The sequence below is a fragment of the Tinamus guttatus genome, unplaced genomic scaffold (assembly GCF_059628265.1).
Source record: "Tinamus guttatus ecotype Peru unplaced genomic scaffold, ASM5962826v1 Tinamus_guttatus_pri_ptg000287l, whole genome shotgun sequence".
Taxonomy (NCBI): Eukaryota; Metazoa; Chordata; class Aves; order Tinamiformes; family Tinamidae; genus Tinamus; species Tinamus guttatus.
In genome coordinates, this window is record NW_028288821.1 from 13,065,445 (window position 1) to 13,080,671 (window position 15,227).

General features: G+C 40.3%; 1 protein-coding gene across 1 annotated transcript in view; it reads left to right on the top strand.

Annotated features, from left to right (window-relative positions):
* The first annotated feature begins 10,244 nt into the window (after positions 1-10,244).
* HDX (highly divergent homeobox) overlaps positions 10,245-15,227 on the top strand; it is a 40,679-nt gene continuing 35,696 nt past the window's right edge. Inside the window, exon 1 of the mRNA XM_088527593.1 lies at positions 10,245-10,280. The gene's annotated coding sequence lies outside the window, so the exon portion shown is untranslated. The remainder of the gene's footprint in view (positions 10,281-15,227) is intronic.

Consider the following 15,227-nt stretch of genomic DNA (forward strand, 5'->3'; position numbering starts at 1 on the left):
TACGCGTTTAACAGTTTCTGATCTCTTTGGTGAAGGGGAATAACCAGGAAGCCACCTTAAATTAACTTTAAAGAGTTAGAAAAAATATTAAATTAATTTGTCTATCTATAAAACTCTTAGTACTAATACCATCTATTATTTATAAATTGATTTTGCATTCTAGAATAAGGCATATGCTATTGCTTTTTTTTAATGCCATCTGCGGTTTTTACTGCTGAAATGCCACATTCCGCATATTTTCATATCATGCCTTCTTAATAAATGTCTATATTTCTACAATTGTCCATCCCTTAAGAAAGTTCTGAAGGCTTTTATATACCTCACTAATTTTATCAGTGCTCTTCCAGACTACATCATCATGAAACTTAGCAGAATATTTTTCATCTTAATTGAATATTCTGCCCATTTATAAAGATATTTATAATCTCCCAGAGAAAAGGCTGTCTTAGTTTTCTTCTTAAGCATAATTTATTTTTATATTCTACTTAGTCCCAGAAAATGCTAGGAATAAAAATAGTTCAGGTTGAAAGCTTTATTGAAATCTTTTTTTCCCTAAAATTCTAAATTATGTAATTTGACATGTAAAAATATATACCATTGTGAGCCATCAAAAGGTGACAGAAAAAAAAGAGTAGTTCAGAAATAGCTGTGTGCGCTCATTTTTGGTAGATCTTGATGAACTTCTCTAGTAGAATACTGTCCTTTTCCATTCTAGTACGTTTATTATAATTCTAAAATACCCCTGGCATCAAAAAAATTCAAGGATTTGTATCTCATGTTTTTGCTCTTTCCAGTTTTGATCTCAAGAAAAAGGGATGCTCTCAGGATTTTATAACTACCTCGTTTGTCACTATGCTTTTACCTTCATAGACGTGGAGAAGCCATTTGCGTATCTTGCTTTATTCAAGTGCTGCAAGTTCTGTGAAGAATATTTTTCCTCGACTACTTCATGTTCATTCAAATGCTTAAATAAATTTTGTGGAAATAACTAACAGAAACAGTTATTAGAAAAGTGATATGAATTAAGGACTTATGAAAGGGCTGCCCAAGCATTTCAAACAGCTAATGTGGGAGCTGGAGGCAGGGTGTTCTGCCCACATTTTTTAAAAGTTTTTTTTTTATTTTTGTGTCATGCAAGTCATACAAGTGCAAGAGGCTAGTGAGGACATGTTCCAAACCGGCAGCCTGGCAAAGATAGCTGAGCATTTTGGCCTGGGACATTTCCCTCAGCTTGCCCGGTGTGACAGGATGCTGCGTCTGCCATGAGGGTTTGAAAGGGTCGCTGGCTGGTCACCCGCCTGCCGCCCAGCTCCCGGGCCGCAATATGAGTTTAATCTTGTGCTACACGCACTGTTTCACCAGGATTTGTCATAGAAAGGATTTCAAAAATAGACTACTATATTCTGGATAAATGACATTTTCTAAAAATATCAAAACAGCAGACTTATTTTCCAAAGATTTGCTCGCCCACAATCTTACTATGCCAGCATAAGTATACTAATTCTCGTGTTGTTTAATTGAGTATGCCATTTTGTGCAACCCCTTCATTTAAAAGTCATTTGAAGTTGTTCAACATACGTATTTCAGCATGAATACATATGATAAAAAGTTTAGGCAAGATTGGAAGTATGAGTATGGCTCATAAAACCAATCTTATGTGACCCATAATTATATTTTTTTTTCTAAAATGTAAAGGAATACCAAGCCTGACCCACTGAAAATCCTTCCCTCTAAACCATCATTTTCTCTTGAAAAATGAAAAAGCCTGACCTTTAAGACCTTTAAGACCTGACCTTCTATTTATCATTAATTATAGTGTTATGATAATATGCTAAAAATATTACCTTTTTAAATAGCAGAATTATTTTGTGAATGGCGGGAATGTTCTTGTGGACTATTTAGGAAAGCCTCTGAGACAGTTAAATAAAGACCTTAATCTACTTTTTTCATGTTAAGGTGAGATGAAGAAATAAGCAACCAGCAATGATCCAGTCATATAGCTGACAGCAGAATTTTGCCTTTTTATACATATCAGGGTTTTTATTGTTGAGTAGATTTGGAATGGGTCACAGGCATGGGCTGTGTTCAGTTGATATTTTCCAATTCTTTCTTTGAATTATCACAATTGTATTTCTTTGGCAATAAACTGTTCCCGAGGCAAATAAAATTTTCATACCTTTTATATTTATAAGCATTCCCCTTCGTGCAATTTTAGCAGTACCAAGCATATAGCTGCAAAATATTATTTGGTTTAAATCTGCTGTTTGATGCACGGCTTTGCCATAACGTGCCTCTGAGAAAGTGATGCTGAAGCAAAAATCAGGGCGAGTTCCCTGGGCGTCACATCTGCTCACCCAGTGCCTGAGTCTGATCACCTGCCTGGTCTCGTAAGTCTGAGAGTTCTCCACTTCTACAGTGATCAAAAGGGAAGTGTTTTATCCAGAGCATAAGGCAGAACATTTAACTGGGTCATCTCTGAAATGTACAGATGTGACAGGGAGAGGATTAAAATTTTTACAGAAAACAATAAAGAATTAAATTTCCATTTTCTAGAAGTTGGATCTTGTGCTTGCACAAGACAGTCTTGCAGTTAAATATTGATAACCACTATCCAAGTATTCCTTTCTAATCAGTTATGTGCCCTTCCTTACAGGAATTTCAGATGGGTCATGTTCACTATTTGGCTTAGAAAAATAATGTATTTCTATATTAAAAATTATTATGTTAGTATTACATCTGCTGCTTTTTCTTCTAGCTCCGAGATGAATTAGTCTCTCAAGAATGGAATTCATTATTCCTGACAAAAATATGCTGTTTTCTCTTAATCTCCTTGTTAAATACTGATTTCTTATAAATCAAAAGTTTAAGAAATTGTCCTAGAATCTTTTTCAGGTGTAGTGGTGAAAGCTGTCACAGATGTCACATTCCATACAATTATATCTAAAGGCAAATATTTATTATATTATATTCAAAGTAAAACTTATTCCCTGGAATTATTCATTGACATTCTATTTTAAATATATTAAACATTTTTGGAGACAAAGGCAAATCTAACTAGATACAGAAATAGCAATTATACAGTTTGAGGAAATGCTTCTGCCAGGACAGTAGAAATCATTTGACTACACAGCTTGTTTAGCAGCTCTTGTGCACCAACATATCTGAAAAGCAAAATATGTGTACAACTGTAGTTCCCTATAGCTGCACCTGTACATAAGAGAGCGCTAATGGGAAAGCTACTAATTGTTTCTCCTAGTTGTGACAAAGTTTCCCATGAAAAGCATGAACTTCCTGTGAAGTTCAAGCATTGTTGGCCCAGGTCCAGAGAGCCACACAAAGCTGATATCCCTGACTGAGGCGGGCTGATTACAAATGACATGGAGATCATACAGGTTTGTAAATCTGACTGACATCCAGATTTTGTTATTATTCCCCAGCTTTCCTCCTCTGTGTTTCCAGAATTTCCTCTATATTCAATTTTCTTGATTAAGCTATCGAATTCCTATTTAATTCGTCACAATTTCTCTAAAATATTTATGTCTATGAAGACTTTTATTTTTCAGATTAAGAAATCCTTTGGGTTCATAACTCCCTCCTTCCTTCTAGCAGGAATAAAAATTATCATCTATGTCTGTCAGAGTATATTCACATATTAATACCACTTAAGCATAGCATGTAAAGGGCAGATTTTATTTGGAAAGTGATTATGTTAATTATCTTAAATTTGCAAGAATTTGACTCTGACGGAACAACGTCATGTTTAGTTTGAAAGGTCTAAATATTTCTGTGTAGTTCAAATAACAACACTGATGGTAAGATATTCTTTTTTTTTTTTTTTTCCCCAAATGATGCTACAGATACAGAATGTTCATTTGCAAATGTTTACCTGAAATAAAATGGCTTCCATGAAGGTCTATCAATGGAGCAGATATAGGTCCTGGTTAAGGAAAGTCCCAGGCAGTAGAGACTAACATAGAAGTGGGCCTGTTTGCTTTTATTGAGTCCTCCCCGGCTTTAGATGCTTTCAGATCTTTCCTAATCCTTGCTGAAGGGCACAGCCTGGGAACAGTGCTACACCACCGCTTTTGCAAACGACAGGACATACCTGCATGATGTTGAACTCTGTCTCTAGAAATATCAAGTAGCTCAGGGAAAAATATGTTTGTGGCATGGCACAGAGCCACTTTTCTCTCCTCTTTCTGAGCCGCAGGAAGCATCTGTCTCCCCCTGCTAAGCATCAGAGACATGCAGTTTGTTGTGTGCTACCTGTGGCATTGGATCAACAACAAAAAATATTTATTTACATGTTTTATACTTGACCTTTCCCCTTAGTGAACAAAGTGATATTTGGTATCTCTGTTTTTAGTCTAGTTTTCACTTTGCTGTTAAAAACCCTGTACTTTGAAGTAATGTGGGGCAGACTTTAGTCTGCCTCAAGACTGTTGCACATGAATGTATGTTGAAGGGTATAGTCCGAATGGGAGGTCTCAAATACATGCAGCACTGAGTAGCATGATTATATGTGTATGCTCTGTGCAAGCAATGCTACAGCAAGCAGCTTACAAATCATTCACCACATATTAATATGTTTAAGTACAAGTGTTTTTTTTCTTCAGTTTTGCATTTATTTAGGATTAATACATTTTCAGAACAAAGTATATCCTAAATATGACTAATGCAATGCAGAGTTGCCATGGTTTTATGCACTACAGTATAGGAGTGTAACTCGTAACATTGCTGACACTGGTACATTCACTGATATGCTGCTTTACTTACAGTAACGCCAAGTAACAAAGTATGCTCCTAAAACATCTGATAATAAAAAAGACATATAAATGAGATAATTAAAACATAAGACTTTAAATATATACTTGCTTTTATGCGTGAGTACCAGGCATGCGACAAGCGACAATATCTTCATAGGGTCAGGAAACTCAAGTTTGCACAACTCGTCATTGGTGCGCTAAAATGTGATAAAAACAGTATTTCTTATCTAACGTGATGACTGATTGAATTGCAAATGAGGAGAGGCACACTCTGCACATGAGTTGTTCCTGTTCTCTGAGCCAAAATGTCTATTGAGGGCCATTGTCAGAAACAGCGTATCTGGCTAAACAGGCTTTTGACATGGTCCAACACACCCGTCCTATGTTCTGGTATTCTTATCTGGCTTTGAAAAGCAGACTACTTTATTTCTGCACCAAATCTTGCTTTCAAGTGCATCGCGATTTATTCCTGAGCAGCATTTCCCTGTGATAACAAAAGCACAGATGACAGCAGCTGGGCCTATATCTAAAAAGACTTGGCATCCTATCTTGACCAAAAAGAGATAAAAAAGATGTTCTAGACATGTTTGTTATTTGGAAGTTCAACAAGAAGCATCTATTAGTAGCCCAATAGTACAAATTGTATTGCCAGTGGATGGGTGCAGAGATTGGGAAAAGGATATAACCTTCCCAACCGTTTAAAATCTTTTCCCTTTCATGTTACATAATTCCATTTTATCTGGACTGAGAGTAAATATGATTATGCGTAAGGAAGTAAAATAGATTGGAAATAATAATGTAGTCCTATTATATGAAGGACTTCATTTAAACAAATAGTGATTAGATCCACGTAGCAGTGCCTAAAAAGCTTTGAAATGACTGTATTTTGTCCATGAAAATAGTAATTAGCATTTAAACAAATTTCTCTTTATGTGGACAAAATTAAATGACAAGGTTAGTAAAAAGGGAAAATCTGACAACAAACTACAAATACATCAACTTTATGATTACTTCAAAGATAGAAATATAAGGTTGCTTTGTTAATGCATTTCTTAATAGGGTAAGTTTCTAATGAATGATAACAGTTGTCGTAATGTTTAATGCACTTTTGAAAAACATGTATGTTGTCATGAAAAAGTAGGATATTTTATCTACAAAAGTAGACTTATTCACAATAAAATATTCTTTATAAAACAGGTAAGGATGAAAATGTGTTTTAGTGTAAAGCAGATGTGGAAAACACCTTTACATCCTCACATTTTTTAAAAAAATAGAGTTAAATGGAAGAAATGACAGTTCAGGAATGCAGCTGATATTCTAATTTCAAAGATGTCAAGACGCGTGACATCAGTGTGACACACAGCCAGCCTTTCTGAGGTGGCAGATGGAGGAGTTAGTGGTGATATTGAGTGAAAGGTGGGGAAGAACTTAAACGTTTTAAGTTTGTAGCCCAGAAATGTTAAGATCATAGGCAGGTTTTCTTAGTATGTGGAATGTGTGCTTTATAGAACAAGTATTCTGTAATTACACTAATGATTATGCAGGATTGAAACTTTTTCTGCCTTCTCATGAACTTCTGTCTGCAAGAATAGATCAGTCCATCAAGGATGGAAACCATATCATGAATTTTTAAAACTTCTTTGATTCTGTAGTGACAGAACTAGCAGTTTAGCTGATGTTGTACTTTGGAAACTCGTACAGGTCATGTGAAGGCTTTGGGTTTAGGAAGAGATCCAAGGGGCTAGTAGTAGGAGGAGTGTTGGATGCCTTGTGCTGCTATTTTATTTGTATTTGTGACCTCTCGACTTTTGTCTTGCTCTTTGGTTTTATGATCGTATGTCCTTAGAATTAAATCTCTCTTTTGTATAGTTTCCCCTCCTTCCCTTGCTTCAGTGTGCTACCACACTGGAGAAAAGCTCACTTGACAAATTCTAACAAGATGCAGAACCAAGAAAAGAGAGGTCAATAGTGGCTATTTTATTCCCAAGAACTCAGAACGACCATTGCACTCACTCTATTTTTAGGGAAAAATCTCTTTTTAGAGCCTTTCCAGCTGATCAGGGGTACATAATAAAGGTGAGGAGCCAGTGAGGATAAATGTAATTGATACTTGTTACTGCAAGTAAAACTAATGAATAAAAGTATAATGAGAAATAGTCATCTCATTTTGTTCCATGTATATCAGACTTGGGATACCTCATGTACTAAAGATAAAAAATGTTATCCCAAGAAATTAAGAAGTAGAACAAATCCCTAAAATACATACACAAATGGCCCCTTGTGCAGGTTTTTGTTTTTCCACATATGCCTGCTGCTTCTCTTACACATTAAAGAAAGTTATTTGCAGAATCAGTTTATGGAAATATTATGTAGGCAGTGGGGGAGGATTAAGAATTTATTTTAATTAATGCAGCAAAAAATAACAGTAGCCTTCACAGTTCAAAGGTGGAAAACTTGTAGATCTCATAATACCACTATTTCTGCCCGTGTTCTTGCGTACAGGAAAGGAACTGCCTGGAATTTTCCACATTAACATTTTTACTGAGGTTTGCACACTGCAGTCCTTGCTCCAGCAGGTCTCTAATCATGGCCTCGTGCATCCCAGTCTCTAGTGTGGAAAAGTTTCCCTAGAAATAGGGTTGCAACTTCCGCACCATTACAGAGACTGACCTTATGTGTATGAGCTACTAAACATGTGGGAATGATGATACCTGCTGGAAAAGAGGGAGAGATCACGGGACTGAGGAAAATTGTTTGATTTTATTGTTTGATTTCAGACTGTGGAATAGAAAATAGGCCTTTTGACCTACCGTATATCCAATATGGGAACAGTGTCACCAACAGTGGTTGTCTTTAAAATAGGAAATACCTATTCACAGTGTTTAGAAACTTGACCTGCAGCACATATTTCAGGGAAATTATTTCTCCACCACGTAGAAATAATAACTCATATTGAGCTGAGTAACTAACACGAAGCTGAGCTAATTAGTTTAATGAGCTAATACCAAGTAAGCTACATCAGAGGGTCTCACTTTGATGCTATTCCCTCATGTAAGGAGTCTTTTTATGTTGTGGGCTCCTGTTTAAACCACTGGACCAATTTGCCAGCCCCTACTAATTTAAATCTGTCATTAATAGATCAGCAAACATATGGTTTTGGTTGAAGCAGAAGAATATTTGGTTTATTTAATCCTGTCAGTTTTTCCCTGAAGGTTTCTTACTGAGATGCAATACCAGTGGGGTAAGTAAGGAGCTAGTCACTCAGTTACTGCAAATATTCACCTCGGGCACTGTGTATTTTTAAATGCTTTCTGGCCAAAGACTGAGTTTGTGACTGGAGTTTCTAAAGAGGTATCACCCTGAGATGCAGCTTCTGGCTTCCCAGTATTTTCTATCAGGCAACTCTTCTACTTCCTTCTAACTTTTGCAACCTTTTCTATATTGTAAAAGAACTCACCTGTATTGTTGTGTACATCTCTTTCACTCCACTCTTACCAGCAGTAGTAGGCAACTACAATACCAGTGTTATCCCAAATATAAGAGACTATAGTATTTTTCAAATTTCCTTAATCTCTTTTTTCTTTCCTATTCTGCTTACTGAATACAGACTTCTGTTTAAGCTCCAGTGTTACCTTTTATACTAAGAGAAATTTCTGTCACTGTGATCTATAAATCTTTTATGTGGCCACAAATCTGCATATTTGAGTCTTTGATGATTTAAATAGATAGCTAATGTCTCCTTTAAGAACAATTCTATAACTTTTTGATAGAAGCTGTAGAAGGAGCACCTGTGAGCCCATTGTTAGTCAGACAAGAGCCTTTGAAATGCTACCCTCTATGATTCAACATTTAAAAAGACTCAACATTTTAAAAGACTTTAATAAGCTTTATTTTATCAGTTATCATTGTATCTTTTTCACTGGATTTTAGAGAAGTTGTCCTACCATTTTGTTTCCCAATCCCAGAAGACCTACCAAATTTCTCTTGACACACGCCACAGTGAATTCCAAACAATAACTTGTAAAAACAGAGAAGAGGTTTTTATGATTGCTTTATTTAATTCTTACAATGCAAGTGTTGATGGCACATAGAAAAAGTACATGTATCCAGGGGATGATGCAGCACAACAAAAGATGTAGCATGAAAACACAAGGATGATCTGTAACATGGATGATCTGCTACATTTAACCCTCCTTGACTGCGGGCTGCTGCCCAAAGGAATATTCTGGATCTTTCCCCATCCTCAGCTGCCTCCTTGCACTGTTTCTCTGTGCCTGAAAAGCTGCGTCAAAGAGCTGATCCAACAAGAACCAGCGCTGCTCGGGAAAACCACTCTCCCTTTGGACCTGCTCATTCACCTAGCCCCTCGACACCCCAAAATTAATGGATAGGATGAGGAAACACCACAGGATCTGGTATATGATCCTGATTTGCAGACATATAAGCACGTAGAAAAACATGGTACTCGGTGCAAAGCGCTACATAGTGCCATACAAACCTCTGCCTTCTTCCGAGTCCTGTCAGCCCAAGTGTGAGGTTGCAAGTAGGCTCTGTAGATGCTCCATGTCCTTTTGTGGATCTGCCGCACCAGGCAGCGCAGTTCAAGTACAGCAGGAGACAGGCACCTAACGGAGCACAAACCAAACAACAGAAAACCTTTAGCACAGCCTAAGCTTTGTTAGTTGGTTTCCCATAGCTTTTACACTTCAAGGAAATGACAATGTGGACAGAACGTGAACTCATGTTCAACTATAAAAGGGGTCTTTTGCCTAAAAATTTGTGTTTAAATGTCTCTGGAAGGATGTATTTTATTTTTGTATGAGCAAACAGTCAGTAAATTTTGCCTCTGTTCTTAGGTGGGGAAAAACATGTCAAAATCAGTGTTACAGTATTAATAATGCATAACCATTTCAAGATAAATATACAAATAGATTGACTGGCATTCTCTGCCTGCCATTAGCCTTTATTTTTCCTTTGTTCCAATCCTGCCAAATTGTTTCGCAGTTACTATCACGGGACAAAATAACCCCTGTTCAGGATGGGGACACTTCATACACGGAGGTTTTGTCTGCACTGCCACAGCGGGGCCCCGAACGCGACGGGGGCTGCGGAGAGCGCGGCGGCTCGCGGCGGCCACCACAAAGGCGGCGCGGGCACGCGCGCCCCCCCCTCCCCGCGGACACGCGAGCGCGGACACGCGCGTGGCCCCGCCGGGCAGCGCGGGCGCGATGGGGCCCCTCCCCCGCCGCAGGGCTGTTCCCCGCAGCGCCCCCCCCGCAGCGCGGCTGTTCCGAGCGCCGCGCGCCCCCCCCCGGGCGGCAGGGGCGGGGGCAAGCACTGTCCCGGCCGGCGCTGATCTTACGCTGCCATTGGCCGCTGTCTGCGCTGACGTCACGATCATGATGAGAATTAATGATCGGAGGCGCTGATTTCATTGTGTGACGCCGGGACCGACCCAGCCGAAACCGGCTGAATCCGGAGCCCCGAGCCCCCCGCGCGGCCCCGCGGAGCACGGTAAGGCGGGCGCCGCGCGGGGGGCGGCGCGGGGGCGGCGCGCGCCCCCAGCGAGGGCGGCGGCCGCGCGCCCTGTACCCCGCGACCGGGCGCGCGCCGGGCCCCGCGGGGCCGAGGCCGAGGCCGCGCCGCGGCGGGAGGCCGCGCCGTGGGGGAGGGCGCTCGCGCGGGCCGGCGCTCGCGGACCAACCGCGGCCGCGCACGCGCGCTGCGCCTCCCCCGGGGCCGCCGCGGCCGCTGCCGTCCTCCGCCGCGCACGCGCACGGCCGCGCGGGCAGCGGCGCCGGCTGCGCACGCGCCGGCCGCTCCGCCCGGGCCGCGGCTCGGCGGCCGACGCGCGTGCGCACTGCGCCGCCCCGGGCGCTCCGCTGCGGCGCCGCTTGCGCATGCGCCGGTCCGAGGCCTCTTCCGCGGGGCGCGGGCCCACCAGGCCGGGGGAGGTGTCGTGTGGGCGGGTGGAGGGAGCGGGCGAGTCCGGCCCGCCAGCAGTGAAAACGGGGCCCGGGTCTGAGGCAGCGCCCGTTTAGCTTCTGGGTGTTTGCGTTAAACTCGGGTATTCCTCCAGTTTTGGGCGGGGAGTAATGTTCGTGAAGTGACGTGCCCACGTGTCTGGAGTTGCATGTCGAGTTAGTAACTGGGGAGCGTGCCGGGCTCGGCAAACGCGGGGAAACGCCAGGCCAGTGGGTGAGGTGATCTCCGTGCTTCCTTTCTCTGGCCCATGCCTGTTCTTAGCGTCCTTGAGTACCAGGCTGTGTTTGTTCAGCACATGGTTTAAAATAATGCTGTGTTTTGTGGTGCCGTGCTGTTGCCAAAGCAGCAAGGTAGCTTCACAGGGCCTGTAGTGTTGTACATGCCCTCTCTCCTTAAAATACAACTGCTGCTAGTTAAATGACGACAGGTGTTTGTGCTTTATGCTTAAACATAGGCATTAATTTTAAGCAGTGGTAATTCTTGAACAGAACTGATAAGTTGTTTGAATGGTCAGAGCCATCCCCCATAGTACATATTTATTCCAGTTGGACACTGTATTTTTATTAAAATGTTCTCCCTGTCTGTATCTTGTCTGTAGTTTTCCAGATTTGGACCAAAAACATCTGAGTGTGTTCTGGTTTTAATATAGCTGCATAGCATACTGTGCCAAGGACCACTTTATAACTTCTGTTGTTTTTAGCTTTTATTAAGAAAAATCCCACTGATAATTAGTGGAAAACCCCCTACACCTAACTGAAATGCTAACCAAAGGTAGCTGTAAGTCATCCAAACTGGCATCTTAAAGCAGCTCACGTGCCCATAGTGAAACTGAATTTCACTGTTCTTTTCCTTCTGGGGTATAACTCAGGTCTTACAAACATGTAGCTAATCTAGTTGAAGTCAGAGGCTTGTTTGCATAAATAGAGTTAATGGGATGCCTGAATCAGTTGTGGTCATAGATTATACTAAGTTGCTGAGTACTGTCTAATTTGTCACTACCAAGGGGCTGAATCTTGCAAGAAGAACCGGACAGGGTGTTGCAATGAGTGAAGAAGGAAGCAATTGTCCTGCTAGCCATGGGTCGTTAAAAGAAGCAGCTTTTGAGAAGCTATAGAATATACTACCCCCTATAAGCACAGTGTGCTTAATTTGGAGGGTTTTAGCTGTAATCGCATGGGCCTGTGTAAGAAAGAGGCAGTTCTGTACAAATTCAGGTTATTGATTCACATATCATTGCGTGGCGGGGGGAAAAGATCTGAGGTCTTTGTAAACATGGAAGGTGAACTGAATGAATGCAATTACAGCTTAGGCTTTGAAGACTGTAGTTAATAGTGTCACTACTGCATTAATTAATTATTTATACATACATATAATAGATTTCTTAGTTGCGTTTTAATCTCAGTTGGTGCTGTTACTTTTAATTCTTTTATTTGCCCCATTCCTCACTTCTTCCCTATTGCTGCAGATATGGGTAGGGAAAAGTAAATTGAAGGAATGCTGATTTTCTGTTGTACTTGTTTTGGCTGAACAGGCTGAAATAATAGGCTTTTGGATTTGTGGAATATGACTTTTTATTTTAATAAACTCTTGCTTGTTGCTGATGTAAAAAATCTCTCAAAAACTGCTTGTTCCTTTTTATCACTGTGTTAGTCCCTGACACTTTTATGATGTCTCAGTAGAGTTTTATGTTTAGTTATTTGTGTTAGCATATAGCCTGAGTTGAAATTCCTTGTTAAGTATAATTAACAGATTCTAGTCTTGGATGTGAATTGTTTGAATGAGAGGACTATCCTTAAGTGTAGGGGTTTTATTTCCTATCTGCCAAATTAATTAATGTTTTCAATGTACTAGTTACAGAGTTTTACAATTTTTTAGACATTTTCAATGGGCTTAATGTCTGGACTAATTGACACTAAGACTATAATGCTATAAATTAGAGTGGATACTGGGGAAAAAATTGCTCGAGCACTGTGCTTAAAAAAAATCAAGTTCTGCATCTCCTTAATCACAGCATGTGGAGAAGAGGTTCTTTTTCCTCCTCCTATTATTATTTTAATTTGTGTTCAGTTAAGAGATGGACTGAGGAATAATGCCTTTCTTGGTAGATTTTCAGAGACGAGGAACATGTATCTGGAAAACTGAATGAGGTTCCTTGTCCTGAAAGGTGTAGCGACTGGGGAGGCGCTAGTTGCAGGAAACCTGCTTTAGCGTTCTTGGTAGGTTCTCTGCACTCTCACTTGGCCAGCAGCCTAACTGGACAAAGCTATGTTTTTATTATCAGAGCACACAAATGTGGAATCCTTCGAACTACAACTATGTAATCTCTCTGTTATTAAAATAAAAACCTAACTTCTGTGTTTAGTGGAATTTCACTTTGCATACTACCTTGCCTTCATTCAATAAACATAAATTCTTTCTGTAACAAACTCTCTTTTCACTTCTGGTGTGTTGCCCATCACCTGGACGTTTGGTTTTCTCTTATCATGTTCACATGCATGCACGCTTTCTGAGCCTGTCAAGACAATGTTAAAATTAAATTATGACAAAAATCCAAGTAGCTTTTTAACTTTGGGTCCAAGGTTCAAGATAAAGGTGAGAAATCCTGAGGAAACATGATTGTTTCAAAGCTGCATAAATTGGGAAGAAGACTTGATTTCCTCTGAAGTTACTGAGATTTCTGAATAATACTGATTATGAAGGTTTATTAACTGGTGATTCTCCTGATACTAAATCAACTACTACATAATAAAGTCATCATTCTGACTCTAACTTATGTGTAATTGAACTGATTATCAAGAGTCTTGCATATTAAAGAAAACATGTTAATATCTTACTCTGTTTAACTATGGACATTATTGCTGAATAACATTTCTCAAAAAAAAATCAATGTAATACTTTGATAAATATGCCCAATATGATTTGTGGTCTCAAAGATGGTAAAATCTTGCTGTCGTAGACGCTTGAGTGCTTATTGCACTTAATGTAGATAAATTGCTAGGTCTGACAGGTATGGAAAAGTAGGTGAACTCTGTTGTCTATGATTGTAGGATGTGTTCAGACAAAGCATCAGGAATTGATAGGATGGTTTGGGGTTTGTGTGGCTTGTTAATGACATTTCCAAGCATTCACTAGTGGATTTATTCAACCCAGGGCACTACTTTAAATATTCCGAGTAGATGCTCAGAGCCCTGCTATGCTCGGTAGTGTTCTGCAGTTTGAGCATGAGTGAATGTGGTAGCAAACTGATCTCTGTCTGTGCTTTACAGATGTTGTATTGGCAGTGTTTATTTAACCCATGAGACAAGGGGCCTCCTGTGCCCTCCTGTGAAATCTGTGTGCCAGGTATTGTTTTGTCCTGCAGTGTTAAGATTGAATGCAGAGATTAATACTAATATTAGTAATAATTTTCTGCCCTGTTTTTCCTAGTCATAAATCACTAAGTAGGCAGTTACCAAAAAATAGCCAATAGCCTCAACCCAAAAACAAGCTTGTCAGATTCTACAGTGTATTTTATTTCAACCCATCTCCGATGGGCTCTGCACAGATAACTCTCTTGAGCTGTACTTGGTCAGACTTGAAAGTAAAAGGAGCTGAGGCATCTTACAAGTATTTGTCTGGTGAATGTAATTTCCAAGTGATTAAGAGAAACTGCAAAAATGAGATGTTGGTTGAACCAAACTATGTCCTCTCTTGAGCTTAGCTAGGCAAGGCCTGTCATGCAATGCATAGAGATGAAGTAAGTTTCTTGATCTTCAAATAAACCTTAGTGCTTTTCCCCATGCTTAATCTAAACTAAAGAATTCAAATACAAGAATAAAAATATTTTGATGCAGAAGTGAGTTTGGTATAGAAATCCAGATCTCTACCACATAATTAAAAACAGTGCCAAGGACCGGACATGCTTCGTTTGCAGGTAGCAGGTCGGATTCAAAAAAGTCCGCTCAAACGGAGGGGCCACCTTGCCTTGTAGGTGGTCGATCATTGCACTGGATGTGCTGCTTTTTAGTGAGCTGATGTACAGTGATGATATGCTGTGGCACGATGGGCTTCGTCTTCTGCATCTGGAGGGATTGGTGTGTAAGTATTCTGGTACCCGTTGTACCACGTCATTTGTAGGGACTGATCTCAACTGAATGAACCTACTGAAAGAGCAGCAGGTGCCGAACTGGCAGCTGGGCCCTGACATTGTGTGGATGGGAAAAATTTGCAGAGTTAATTCTAATATGTTCTTTAAAAACAACATAGATCGGTGGATGACTGCATCCACTTCTCTGTACGGGAGACCTGAAGACTATTCCTAACTTCATAGGGTAGGTTTTTATGAACTATATTGATTTGTTAATGAGTTTATAACAAGCTACAGAGAAGACAATTATTAACTCCTTTAAACAGCAGAGAAAGAGGGTCTGCTCTGCTCAGCGCTCATCCTGTGGCACAGTACAGGTTTGGTGGGATGCGTGAACCACAGGCAAACCC